Raw genomic sequence first — 15,657 nt, 5'->3', positions numbered from 1 at the left:
TTGCGAAGGAATTTTTTTCGTTCTTTTGAAACCTTTTTTTCTCCAGAATAACACTCACATTAGCACTTGCTTGTTTTTGGAATGTCCTTCGATGGTGTTCATGGTATTTGGTTGTAGGTTTGTTCGGATATCAATCCCGAACAACTAAACCACCGTTATATTTCCTTTGGAATAGATCTATATAGGACATCACAATATCGGAAAAACAATAGGGTGTATCTTTATAGAATCGAAAACCATCGGCGGCAGGTTTTAGCCAGTCGATCACTGCTCCGCTGACGCGTATATTAACAAGTAAAACTCATAGTTAAAAACATGAGTAAAAACAGGATCAGACGTTTTTAGTCTATTTTAGTCTATTATAATGTTTTAATATTTTATTGTTTCTTTTATTGGTTTGTTGATGGCTGCGCTCTGATTTTATTTATTTGTACTCTTACAGGAACTGATGATGCCACTTTGGCGAAATATATTTTCCTTTAAACAAAACGTCTGATCCTGTTTTTACTCATGTTTTTAACTATGAGTTTTACTTGTTAATATCGGAAAAATATACACCCTTGTTCCACGATGAGTGGTGTAAAAAGCAACCACATGTTGACAACGTAAATTAATAGATGCCCCATCTACCGTGCTGATTTCGGCGACGTTCTCCTTCAACATTTGATCAATTTTATTTTTCTGGTTTTCTCCTTGTCCATCTTAAGAAAAGCTGTTGGAAAAGGTGTCAGCTCATATTCAAATGTTTTTCGATGTCTCCATCTCTTTCAGCAAGAACAATAAGTCGGTTAAAGAGAACCGTTTTTTGAACGTAAACCTTTTTAGGTCCATATATTTTCCAAGAGAACTTGGTTTTACTTTCATAGAAGTTTTAATAGGTTCAAGGTGACTAGCATGTCCAAAGTTATCTTGGATGTTTTGACAAATATGCCATGCTTGTTCACAATTAACAGAATTTGTGTCGGTTGTGGTCAGTCTTGTTAAAAGTGAAGCTATCACAAGAGGATCGCTTACTGGTATAAAAGAATTGTGATACGTAAACCATTAAACCATCGTATTAAAACATTCATAGTCTTTTAGTAGACGTATTTAAAGCCAAATCTTAGAAAATAAGAAAAAGGTTCACTTCGTGAACACGTATGTGGGAAATTACAGGGCCGCTACATGACCCCCTCCCAGAAGTGAACCTATCAATAACGATCAGGGGGGTGAATCACACGACCAGCGCGCGTTTGTACGAATGTTTGCTCCAATTCGTTGGACAAAGCTGGTGTCGAGATGTTGCGCGTAGGAGGTCTTCCTCGGCGGGGTGCTTGAGGTACCTCGATCGGTTGTGTCTCGTCGATGTATGCTGGCTTCAAGCGATCAATGGAAATCGTTTGGTTTCGCCCTCCTATATCCACCGTAAACGTCTTGTCACTGCGCCGAATTACTCGAAATGGCCCGCTGTACGGCGGCGTAAGTGGCGGGCGATGCTTGTCAACTCGTACGAAAACGTAATTACTCGTACGAAGTGATGTAGGAACATCCGTCTTTGCTCTACCGTGACGCGACATCGGGATTGGCACCAGGTGTCGAAAGGAATCTCGCAAAGCTGGCAAACGCTCCTGTGGGCTGTCAAGCCTGGATGAAAAGAAATCACCTGGAACAGACAAGGTGGAACCATAAACTAGTTCCGCGGAAGATGTTAGTAAATCTTCCTTAGGACTAGTGCGGATTCCTAGCATTACCCACGGTAACTCGTCCATCCAGTTAGGACCCTGTAAATGAGCCATCAGCGACGTTTTGAGATGCCGGTGAAAACGCTCCACGAGGCCATTCGCTTGTGGATGGAAACTTGTTGTCCGATGCACCTTATTGCCAAGTAAATCGTTGAACGATGTCCACATGGCTGAGGTGAATTGAGCGCCTCTGTCGGACGAAATATCCTGCGGAACTCCAAAACGCGAAATCCAATTAGAAACAAAAGCGCGCGCACACGTGATTGTCGTTGCTTCTGGCATTGGTATCGCCTCTGGCCAACGTGTAAAACGGTCAACCATTGTAAGGAGATACATGTTACCTTGTGACGGCGGAAGTGGCCGACGATGTCAATGTTGACATGGGTGAAACGACCGCTACACATCGGATAGTTTGACAAGGGTGCGCGAACATGTCTCTGGATCTTCGAACGTTGACCATGAACACACTCTTTAGCCCATGAACCAACTTGCTTCAGAAGCCCGTGCCATATGAACTTCGAAGACATTAGCTTCCTCGTTGTTCGTATGGATGGGTGGGAAAGACCATGTATCATGTCGAACACTTTACGCTGCCACGATTTTGGTACTATCGGGCGTGGTGTGCCTTGAGACGTATCGCAGAGGAGTTTTGTACCTGACCGTCCCACCTCAATCTCTTCAAGCTGAAGGTTGGTTACTGCTGTACGATAAGCTTGAACCTCCGGGTTAGGTGTCGTTGTTGACGGGCAGACCATGGTGAGGAAACTTTAGTAAACGCAAAAGTCAATGGCTTGTGTTCGGTGTAAGCAACAAAAGTACGACCTTCAAGAAAATACCTGAAATGCCGCACAGAAAGATACAATGCAAATAATTCTCGGTGAAATGCGCTATATTTAGTTTCCGGTAGCCGAAACCTTTTACTGAAAAAAGCCAGTGGGCGCCACCCGCCGTCTATAAATTGCTGTAAAACGGCGCCAGCGGCATATTCCGATGCATCCCTGGTGAGGGCAGTCGGGGCCCGAGGTAACGGGTGGTGCAGAAGAGTTGCATTGGCTAGAGCCTGTTTTGCATGTCGAAAAGCTAAATCTAGAGATTTGTTCCAAACAAGGTTTTTAGGTTTTCCCGAAAATGCGTAATATATCGGGGACATGATTTTTGCAGATTTGGGAATAAACCGATGATAAAAGTTTATCATATCTGCGAACTGCTGGAGGCCCTTGATAGTCGTTGATCGTGGAAACTTCTGTACAGCCTCAACTTTGTCGGAAAGCGGCCGTGCACCATCTTTCGTTATGTTGTGCCCCAGAAAATCAATTTCGGAAACGCCGAAAAGACATTTGCCCACGTTGATGACCAAACCATGGCTGGTAAGCTGCTGGAAAAGTTTCTTTAAATGCATTAGGTGCTCTTCAACCGAGCTGGCCACCAGGATATCATCCAAGTAGACGAACGCGAAATCCAAAGGTTGACAGACAGTGTCCATCAGTCGCTAGGAAGCTTGGGAGGCGTTTTTAAGACCAAAGGGCATCCGGATAAACTCGAACAATCCAAAAGGCGTTACGACGGCCGTCTTTGGAATGTCGACCGGTGCCACAGGTACTTGATGATACCCACGCACAAGGTCGATCTTTGAGAAAACGTTGCGTCCCGCTAAACGAGCAGAAAAGTCCTGGATGTGGGGTATTGCGTATCTATCGGGCCGTGTCGCAGCGTTCAATCGTCGATAATCCCCACAAGGTCTCCAATCTCCGGACGTTTTGGGGACCATGTGCAATGGAGATGCCCATGGGCTAGAAATCCCGGGAATTTCCCGTCGAAACATTCCCGGAGAGGAACCCTACTTTAAAGTGTCATTATTCAACTAATTCACGGTAAAACAGGCGATTAAAACATGTTTTTTCGTGGTGGAGTTACGTCACACTCCGACTATGTTATCAATTGAACTGTAAAGTATTCACTATAAATGAGTATAACTGACCCTGGGGGTCCTAGCCAGAGATTGCCAAAAATTCCTCCCTAGAGGTCGACTTTTTGAAAAAGGAATTTTTATTTTGCTGGCTAATTTATCAGCTTTACCTTAAGAAAACCACTAAACCACTAGATTATTTCAAAAACCACTAGATCTAGTGGAAAACCACTAGGAGTGGCAGCCCTGGTGCAAACGAGCGGTGACAGCGCGCATGAAAAACGAGAGAAGAGAAAGTAAGAAAAAGGTTCACTTCGTGAACACGTATGTGGGAAATTACAGGGCCGCTACAGTATCTTTCACATTTCACATCTTTTCATCTTTCACATACAAATTTCTCGTTGTTAAAACTGTCAATCATGAAATTGCATTCTTTTGTTTTATATTTTGTTATGACTCGTTCGCACACTTAAGTCAATTTTAACACTGGTTACCAATGCATTTCTTTATACTCTAGTCAAGTGAATTATATATGCAGTACGAATTACCGATCACTTAATCTTAATTATTTCATTCAAATGTTAAAGGTATTTAGCACTCCTCGATTGTTGTTTTAAAAGTTGCTTGGTGGTTCAATTTTCAATTTTTTATAGACCTACTATTAAATGTTGCTCTTCTCATAAGGTAAGGTATAACTTAATCGATTTAGTTTTTATTACTGCAATGACGATGAGTTTCATGGTCGTGGCGAATTAAGTAATCGAAAATATGTTCTCAAATGAATTAAACTATGTTCCTTTTTCTAAGATTCGTGCTTAATTTGTAGAACAGTGTCTATGACAAAGATTACTGTTTGTATTTTCTTAAAATTAATTTGTGAGTTTATTTTGTCGTATTAAACATTTAATTCATTTAACACACAGGCGGGTCACTAGCTTGATAATAGGAATTCGCACCAAAGAACAACGTTTGGATCTAAATTCTAGAAGAGAACGAAAGTCAAGTTTTGAAAAATGTGTCCAACGAAACGCACAACCGTCTATTTTGAACAATATAAGCTGTTTTTTAGTTATTTGGTTATCGCAAATATATTTCATCCAAAGTTTATGGCGTTATTTGGGTAAAAGTATACTTTATACGCATTTCATTTTTCACGAGGCACGCTCGTTTTGTGCCTGTTAAATTGCAACGTTAGGGAGAGCTACATGTCTTTTAAACAGCCGTTGGTTCGTCATTACTTGTTTTGCGCTCTTCACAGTAATGTGATATTTCTCAAACTTACTATTTTGCTTTATTAGCGAACTGGTTGCAAATGTTTGTTTTTTTCTTACCTTGAATAGTTTTTGACTATTTTACTTCGTTTTTTGTACCAACATATATTTCTGACAGGGCAGTACAAAGTTATTAGCGAACCTTACGTCCTAATACAACTCACTATAACTGTCCATGCAGATACTAATTAAATACCTAACGATTATCTACGTAATAAAAGAGAAAGTTTGTGAGATGTAAGATGTTCTCCCAGTCGGTGATGATTATAATATGAAATTCGAGCAATTTAACGTTGCCTCGCTTTAGCTCAGTGGTAGAGAACTGGTTTCGAACCTCACTGGTGGAAAACTGTTGTAATGCTGAATTTCAATTTACAATATATATATTTAGCGTTTGGGTGAAGGTGGGTCAAGTGTTATGATCTTTAATAATATTACTGTGAGCGTTCCGACCATTCATCATTCCGTAAATTAGTGTTATTTCCTATTCTTTGTAACCTGGGCAACGCCGGGTATTTCGTCTAGTATTGTTATATTTTAACTGAGCCCATAACTGACACTCTGTAATAAACCATAGTGCAAGATGCCCACTGACCGTATTTAGTTACTGACAATCTTTGTATAGGATTAAACCAAGGGCGGGCAACTTCTCCAATCGGCGGGCCTGATATGGGAAAATAAAGTACTTGGCGGGCCGGATTCCTGACCGTGTACTGCCATAGCCTACACGTTTTGTCGCATAATGACGGCTAACACTTTCATTGCACAGCCAACATACTGCTTTATTGCCGGCTTGGGTAAAAAAGCACTTTGGCAACCAAACATTGTTAAATTTGCAACTTTACGTTTCTTGGCAAAATCCAAAGGAAAATATTGATCGAAAATTCTATATCCAATTTAGGACCAAAACAACTCCTTAAACTGTAGGGATAGTGTATGTGACGAACGGGGGCCATGGGTATAATCGGCTGTTTTGGTGTCCAATTTTGGGCGCCCTAGTTTGAAGGGCGCCGTTATGTCGCGGCTGGTTTGGCACCTGGCTTGCCTGAGGTTATTGATACCAGAAGCTACACAGCACAAATGCCAGCACAAAGAAATACAAAGGCCAAAATAAACATATTTACGACAAAAATTAAAAAAAAAAAATTATATCACAATACTAAAAATTGCCTATACATTATAAATTTAATAAAAAATTATAAAAATTTAAAAAAATATTAATATTCATAATTAATATTTCCAATAAAATAAGGAAAAAAAGCTTGATCCATTATTTTAACTAACAAATTCGGGTTGCGCAAGAAAATACCTTTCCAGTGATAGAAAACTTGCTATAAGTTTAAGGGGGGGAAGTATTTAATAGCGCTGATACCCGATATTAATATTCATAACCGATCGCGGCCATCTTGATACTGCTCCAGACTGCTCGATTCTAATCCTTATCGCGGCGATTTTTAAACGGCTCCAGTCTAGTCAATTCGACTCGGAATCGAACATGATTTTTACACGCTGCTTTTGTCTACTTTATCTTCTTAAGGAAAGGAATTTTGAAGAAAAAATTAAAGTTTAACAAATTCATATTTACAACTACACAGACGAAATATCGTGATTTTTCATCCTGGAAACATCCGGCCAAAACGATTCGATATTGCCAACTGCCCCAATAATGACCTATATTAAGAGAAGGACAGTGGTCACACCTTCTAATGATACCCCATTTGCAGCGTGTAAAAATCTTGTTCGATTCCGAGTCGAATTGACTAGACTGGAGCCGTTTAAAAATCGCGTCACGGGCCGGGTCCGGCTCGCGGGCCGTATGTTGCCCGCCCCTGGATTAAACCATCTGGAAAGCAACCAAGAAAATATATTTCTATTTTATATTTTAATTTGTATACATAAACGATAAATACACAAAATAAAATAAAATGGACCAGTAAGCGTCCATAGGGCACAATTCAAATCCATTGTCTTAGTTCATCGGGCAGTTTGTCCTGAACCGTTCGGCCTTTCATTAGCCCATTTTGGAACTTTTTGTTTTTAGTTTGCAAGGTGACTAAAGTTTTCAGGGCACATTGCGATTTTTGTGAGAAGACGGATTCAGCCATTTCGAAGATGAAGCATCGCTGCCTTGAGCTATTGGACTCGGCTTCGGTATTTTAAAGGAAAAATTATGTTTACCCAATTTGAGTTTAGAAGTAGTCGGTTCCGGTATTCTGGAAACGGAAGTTTCTTTGACTGGGACTTTGAGAGGAGACGGTTTTAGCACATCGGAAACGGAAACCTGTCTTGAGAGGACTTTAGTATATCTCGGATATGGAATTTTTGAGGAGGAAGCTTTTTTGCCCTGGACGCTAGTAGAATTCGCTTTCGTAATTTTGGAGAATAGAGCCTCTTTTACTGGGACTTTTTGAGGAGTCGGCTCTAGCATTTCCGCGTACGAAGCTCCTTTTACTGGGTCATAAGAAGACGTCGGTTTCTGTATTTCAGGGGATGCAGCTTGCGTAACCGAGACTCTGGCGGAAGTAAGTTTCGGAATTTTGGAGGAATAGGCCCTTTTTAATTGAACTCCGATTGAAGTCGGTTTCAGTTTTTTACAGATTGAAGCATCTTTTTCTGAGACACTATGAGAAGTCGGTTTTAGTATTTCACCGTAGAAAGCTCCTTTTACTTGGACTTTAGGGGAAGTTGGTTTCGGAATTTCAGAAGAGAAATTTTCTTTGATTGGGGCTTTGCGAGAATTAATAGTCGGATTTTTTGAGAAGACACATTCTTTTGCAGTGTCTCCAGCGGCGGTCGGTTTCATGGTTTTAATAGAGGCATCTTCCTTTACTGAGACTTTTGAAGACGACAGATTCAGAACTTTGGAAGGGGAAGCCTCTTTTACGATTTTTATAGAATTCGGTGTCATATTTTTGGATTGGAAGTCATATGTCACTGGAAGTTTCGAATAAACCGGCTGCAACAGTTCGGAAGAGCAAGTTTCTTTGAAGACGACTCTAGTAAAATTCGGTTTCTTTATTTTACTGGAGCTACGTTGCGTTACTGGGACTCTAACAGAAGTCGATTTCGAAAATTTGGAGGAGTTGGCCTCTTTTGCTGCGACTCTCCGAGAGATTGGTTTTGGTGTTTCGTAGAAGGAATCCTCTTTTTCTATAACTTTCGGATAAGTAGGTTTTAGCACTTCAGTTGAACAAGCCTCTCTTCCTTGGACTCTAGAAGAATCCGGTTTCAGGACTTCATAACCCTCTTTTTCTGGGACTACACAACAAGTCGATTTAGGAATTTTGGATGAGCAAGTCTCTTTGACCGGGACTTTCGGAAAAGTCGATTTTAGTACTTCGGGCGAGGAAGTCGTATTTACAACGACTATAGAAGAAGCCGGTTTCCGTATTTTGGTAGAGTGGGCCTCTTTTACAGAATCTCTTAGAGAAGTCGGTTTTGGTATTTTGCAGAGGGAACCCTTGTTTTCTTCGATTTTCAGAGCTGTCGGTTTTAGCACTTCGGGTGAGCGAGTCTCTTTAACAGGGACTTTCAAAGAAGTCGATTTAAGTATTTCGGTTGAGGAAGCCTCTTTGACTAAAGCTTTCGGAGGGCTTGTTTTCAGGATTTTGGACGAGCAAGTCTCTTTTTCTTGGATTCTAAGAGAAGTAGGTTTTAGTATTTCCGATAATGTAGCCTGGCTGTCTGTGGATAGGGAAGTGTTCATTTTTTTAGGGACTAAAAAAGACAAGGCAGCCATTTGCCCGTTTACATTATTTGATGTATTAAGTTGTGCCTCTTTTTGTGAGACACCTTTCAGTTTAGTCTGTTCACCAAGCTCCTTGGATGAATGGCGTATGGGTTCATTCGACCCTTTAGGAAATTCGCTTGCTCCCACTATGCCTGGAAATCCAACAATGTACTTTCTGACGTCGTCCCATTCAGGAATCTTGGCGTGCTTTGGCGTTGTTTGTAGACCTTCCTTAAGCCTCGAAGAATAGTTTATTTTTAAATCACGTACTCCTGGACAGACAGCTGATGATTTTTGTTGGACTGGACCCACCCTTTGAATCTCACCAGATCCGTTTTCCCTTTCGGTACGTCCAGAAGTTTTACAACTGTTCTGACCTATAGCGGGCACAACTGGAACGGCGTCATGTTTTGGAGGTTTAAATGGATAAGTTTGCGTTCCAACAGACGCGGTGAAGAACTCACTCGTTTGTGTTGAACTGGTCGCGGTAATGGTGGTGCGTTTGATTGTCTGGGTAAAGGCCTGGGCGATTTCCCCTTGATATGTCATGGTGGACGAGGATCTGGTCAAGACACTTCGTACGGTTCCATGTGGTTGTAGTAACTCAACATGCGTTTGAGGGGATGAAAACAACGGCATTGAAGAACGCTCAGCAATAACAGGCTTCGACCACTTCTCCTTATTTAATCCTTAAAATATTTAAAAAAAATTAAAAACAAAAAAAGTAATTATTTAATGATATTCCTCTAACCAAAGTACAGCTCGCAGAGGTAATTTTTCCGACCCGTCAAATATTGCCCCAATGAAGACAAAATAATTATGACATGTTGTGGAATTCAAATCAACAAAATTTTGACTAATTTAAACTGCACGACAATTTTATACAACTCGCAATTTCATGCAGTTCAAGATTTTTTTTTATAAAATAACTTTTCATGTTTCCTTCATAGTGGCCCACGATCTTCAGGCCGTATGGGTAAATACCCTTTATAAACATAGTTTGGTGGCCCCTATTCTACAACGAAATGTTAAAAAACGGTCATTTAACAAAAATATGCAATCCTATTTTGACTGCTCAATTGAAAAAAAGTTTTGTAGTAAATTTAATTAACCAAACAGATCAAAATTCGTTTCTTTTCAATAACAGGTTAGTTTTTATTTTAAATTTTCTTAAGGAAACCCAGGTTGGAGATTTGTTGTCCCCAAAGCCTTATGAATAAAGCAAAAACAATTAAAGAAATTATTCGTCGCCTTAAAAAATTATAGTTTATATAATTCGAAACGTTTCAGGCGGAGAACTTCCTGATAATCCTAAATAATATAGTATTTAAATAGGCTTAGTCTATTTTTTATATACTTTGAACAGCACCGTAACATGCGTGGCGCTATGGACACAAAAAATAAAATAATAAAAAAACAACGATCTAAACTAGCTAAAACCGATCTAAACTATAGAACGATTTTGCGCGAAGGTGTATAGGGGGGTTCTAATTTGCCCAAAACCGGGCCTTTGTCGGATTCGTTAAATAAGTCCATCGGCCCTAGGACGGCGGTTAATAACGTTCAGTTGAAACCATTTTACGAATTCCATAACTAATCTATTGTTCTTTATAAAATATTTACCTGTATGGAAAGAATCGACGTCCTTGTTATTTTGAACGTTCGAGCTTTCCGAAAGGTATGGCACCAGTAACTAGTCATCCGAAGTACTTTGGTTCTAAAAAACATACAACATATAACACTTCTGACGAAGTTTTGATACAGATAGCGCATGTTTAAACAGGTGCTGTGCAGTCGAAGAATAAATGTGTTTGCTATTACCTCAAAACTTGCGTTGGACCTCAATTCTACTCTAGTGTTTCGCAGTTTTGATTTCAGTTGACATGCGAACCTAAAAACAAAAATGCAACTCATTTATACACTACATGGTTACTGGCGCTAAAAATGCAGCGCCAAAAATCGATAGGTTAGTACAAACAAAACACTATTAATAATAAATGTGAATTAAAACTTTTTACCAAGGTAAACTTACTCTATTAGACTCTACCAACTCACAATTTATTATAATTAATTTTAGTTACAAGTTTATCTTTTCGTTAAAGTAAATCCTACTTCAACACAAACTTTTGTTAGCGCCAACACTAACAAAATCAACAACAGCATGATGATATTTAAGCCAGGATCGGTCTCTAAAAGAAACCTTTTCCATTCTATGGCCTCCTTGGCAAAATTATCGGCAAAGTGTTGCCAATAAAAGATTCCCACTGGAAGTGAGAACAAATTCGAACCGATTTGAACGATAAGATACATTTAATTTGTCTTGCACAAGATTGCATGCAAACTGCGCCAACAATTAAACATTAAACGAAAATGATAAAAAAATACTTTCATGTTGATTGTTTAACATCCATTATGACATCACTTTACAAGTTGGCAGTGAAGTAAGTAGGCTACTGATACAGCCAGTTAAAAATACATATAAAATTTGTCTTTTTTAGGCTTTTCTGTTTTATTCGAAAATTGCACTGGTGTAATGTAACGAAGAGATCAACAAACTAACATAAAAAGAGAACTATGATAAAAAAAAATTAAAAAAAGAGAAAAAATTACCAAGAAGACTTTACAAAAGCTACAAAAAATGAAAAAATTGAGAAAAATGGCCACAAATAGAGAAATTCAATGTACAAGCATGACCATTTTTTTGCATTTTTTATTAATTTAAGCAAAACCATAGGCTTGTTGGAGTTTTTAATAGATTTGACTTTTTTCGACTTTTTTTGAGGAAAGTTTTGCTTTTTTTTATTTTTGCCTGCCAAAAAAAACTGCTGCCATATAGCCAAAACAGTCCCGTTTTTTAGTACTTTTTCCCGGCGTCCTGGACCAACTGTCCCGTTTTGGCCTTTAGAGCCGGTTTTAGCTGTTCAAATCAAAATAAGAGTTTTTCCAAAAAAATAAAATAAAACGTATTCGCCCATAGCCAGTGTCGTATATCGAAGGTCACCAAACTTTTTTTACAAAGGGACGGCTATTTAGCTAAGACATACGATCGCGGGTCGGATAACTGTAATAATGACTAATGAATAATGATAGCTGGCCGGATATAAAATATTGTTTCGACTTAGTTATTATGAAATGCCGAAAACATAAACAAATATTCAGCGTCTCGGTTTGAAGTTGCAAAAATATGGTAAGCCTATACCCAGGGTTGAAAGTAGAGCAGTTTTCTAAGTGAGACGATGGGATTTTTTTACTGAAACGCAAAAAATGTGGGCTTATCGTTTAACTTCGTTTGCAAATATGGAACTGAAATCTTAGTCCAAATACATTCAAGGGGTTGACGATATATAGCATTTGTGCGAAGCAAATATTTTATTAGGTTTAAATTTAGAAAAAATATAGTTTAGATAGGGCATTACGAATTGGACTTAAAAAGATTCGCACTGGTTTTTTTTAAACTTAGTGACTAAAATTGCAAAATAGTTTGTTAGCAGTATATAAAAATGCTACGCACAATCATGTTTTTTTCATAAATTACCATTTTAATAAACAGTAGGCTATAAAATTGACTATAGTTATTTGAGTTTATAACACAATAGCTAATATTAACTTTATGACTTCATGTATTAAAGTTTTACTGATATACCCTTGTAGGCCAAGTAATCAAAGCACATGATACTATCAGACTGTTATTGCAAAACAGTGCCCCATGACAAAGACTGTTGACGCCAAGCCAAAACATTTAATGCACACTCCTGATTTAATGTTTGTTGCGTCACAAAGCAGACGATACTGACAAGAGTTCAGTGAAATTTTTACGGGGCTCCGTTTATCAAGAAAGATGCGTAAGTTAGAGGCCTGATAAATTAAATTAATTGAACTGTATAGCTCGAGGCCAATATACGTCGCGGGTCACGACTTGTCATTGGAATGATATTTAGGTAATGAAGGGTTTTTATTTTATATTTATTTTGAACTTTCTAAACTGTTATGTTTTTATGAAAACAATTATAAATGTTTTCCACAAATGGTAGTTATCGAACGTTTCAATAGTTGTTAAGAATGGTATGCATGTTAAGCAAGAGACTGTGTCAAATGTTGGTGCAAAGTGATCAAAAAGCTCTACATTAACTTTAATTATGAGATTTTATCATTTTAGTTTCGCTGTGGTAGATTAAGGTTTAACACAATTTATTTCAGGGGTGTATTTCCAATCGTCTTACAACAATTTTGTTTTATGCTCCCCATAGACTAACAAGTTAAACACGGGGGTAAATGTAATTTTCAGGAACGGTGTGTAATTTGGTGAAAGCTTGCGAAATCCTACATATTTATTTGTTTTCGCCCAGCCACACTTAATGTAGGCAAATACATGTAAAAACATGAGAATTCATCCTCAAAATTCCTTAACTTAACTATGTTGTCCTAAACTATTTTAACTCAACATCTAAAAAGCGTATTTCAAAGAACGTTGGAACTTGTTTTACTCCTTCACTGAACAATTGATATAGCGCTATAGGTGGCTAGATTTAAATAAAAACGTGAAGTGCAAACTACAGCAACAGGTCACACGAAAGTCGAGCAAGGATCGTGAAACGTCAGACCGTCGAAACTGCTAAGCTTCAAGGCTGTGCGCTATTTTATGCATGCAAATGGTGGCCCAAAACGGGGGCGTGACAACACGTCGGGATGCGTCCCGATTAAAAATTGATGAGGAATCGAGAATAAGCACCGTCGACGACGACGCGACTCGAAGTTTGGTCGATGTCTGGATGAGAATAGAAAACCTCGCCTGCAATGGTTTGAGGGCCGGAAGATTGCGTGACCTTCAAGGAACGTTCGCCGACTCTGACCGGGCGCTTTTACTCGCTCGGCGCTGAATAATTTACGACGCTGCACGGCGATGCCCACGTTCCGTGACGTAATCAGGGGGGGGGGGGGGGGCAAATACACGCGGTAAGAGCGTCTCTGATCGGCAACATGCGTTGGCCCGACGTTGTGCCGGGCTAATCTTACATTACGCATAGTGTTCCTTGATTATTTGTTTGTCTCGCACAATTGTCAAAACGAACCCTTGACATCCAACGTTACATTAGGCAACCTTGTTTAAACCGATTATGTACATGTTTTGGCAATTTACGCGTTTGTTTGTTCCTGATACACGAAGCAAGATTTAACTTCTGAAAAGATCCAAAACAATGTATTGTGGTGCGCCTTGTCTTGTTTCGTTTAGTATGTCAATCAAATACAACTTCTCTAGGATGCCGAAGCAAAATTTCTTAATGTCGATATTTTTCAGGGCCTTGCTTTGAATGTTCAGGTGACGGTAACACACCGAAAGGATTTGGATTTTATTTGAGTTTCGTCATAATGGAGCAAACAATAATAATTTACGGGACAATAAATCTAACTCATAACAACGGCTTTAGTAGGCTAGTATGTTGAATGTTTTGTCACATTTCCGAGACATATCCGGCCGCAGTCTTATATACACATAAGACTTTCCTGTTATCGGAGTGAAAGACCAACAGTGAAATAAAAAGTAACAAAATAAAATGTAGCCATAGTGGATATTTTATCGAGAGGATAGTGCTTTAACGTGAAGAAACACATAATAAGCAATAGTGTGTAAATATGTTGAACGGGTCTTTTTAACAACATAATCTCCGAAATAACTTCTTTCGTCTTGCCGTATGCTTTTGACTAGCAGTAACATGTGTTGAATTTTTATAAAGTTGCGATATGACTTGTGAGTTTATGGTTGAAACATAGGTCAACAACTGAGAACGTTTTTCTCATATAAAAAAATAGTATGGGAATGGACCCTTATCTGAAAATTATTTATCAAAAACATCTTTTAATTCACCAAAACGGCAATTGGTGAGTAAAATGCTGGAAAACGCCTGAGAATTGAAAACAGTCATTGACAAACAAACAAATGTACGTTTTCGGGCGCACCTTGAAAAGTGATAATATAGAACGTGCGACGTGTGAGAAACATTTTTCCTTCAGCAATTTATTGGAACTTAGTGAGCGCTGCTGGCACCTATTTTGTTTTCATGGCAACTCGGTGCGACTTATCATCAACGAATTTGCTCAGGGAAGCACAACCGGGCCGATTGTTGCTCTCCACACTCACACTGTCTCTTTCCGTTCTCTCTGTTTACTTTTGCACGCGCAGCGCAGCAGAGACAGATTCGAGCTTGCCAAGTTTGCCAAGTTGGGAAGACATTGTCTTTCTACACGGCAACCGTGAAGTGACACGGTAGTCATGAAGTAAAGTTGTTTTGTTCCAACGTTTTTTAGTACACCGCAAAGTGACATGGGTGAAGTAATGGTATTTTGATCAATGTTGACACGGTTTACTCACGTTCAAACAACATCAGGGCTAAAAATTCGAGTAGACGGCATTTGAAGCTTACGTGTAAATGTGATGATACGACGCATAAAATTTGGGTAAAACAATGTCTCCCGATGGCCGCGATAACTATACTTTAAACCAGGCTGGAGTTTAGGTCTCGTCAACAACTCCAGCGCACGTCTGTTTGTCCTTGTTAGCTCGAGGGGGCGACTCAACAGCCCCGCGCGCTCTCAAACGCTCCCTCCCCCCTTCATCAGCATCATCATCAGCGACGGCGCTGCTGCAAAATCGACGCCCTGTTTATTTTGTGCCTTGTACACAGCGCACGAGGATGTTTCTTTACCCCGCGCCCGGGCACTGTTGGTTTACATGTCGTCGCGCGGAATTTTATATTGTTGTTGAAGGCCCGTCGCACCCACGCCGTCTCATCACAACGCGCTCTGTCCGTGTGTGAGCAACTCGCGACGTCTCTAAGAACTCGCAAAACCGACGTCTTTTTGGTGCCTATTGTCGCCGCCGGATCGTCATACAGTTTGTTGACGCGGTCGCACCTCATTGTCGCGTCCGGTTGTAAAAGTTGGATTTTATCGATCTTCGAGGAGATGCCCGCCGCTTCTGTCGCGCTTCTGTTGTGAGAAACCGACGTCATGGACAATCGACAAGGTGAGCGA

The sequence above is a fragment of the Ascidiella aspersa genome, chromosome 2 (assembly GCF_963924565.1).
Source record: "Ascidiella aspersa chromosome 2, kaAscAspe10.2, whole genome shotgun sequence".
In the NCBI taxonomy this organism is placed as follows: domain Eukaryota; kingdom Metazoa; phylum Chordata; class Ascidiacea; order Phlebobranchia; family Ascidiidae; genus Ascidiella; species Ascidiella aspersa.
The sequence above is the reverse complement of the archived record's forward strand: the minus strand, read 5'-3'. Positions refer to the sequence as shown.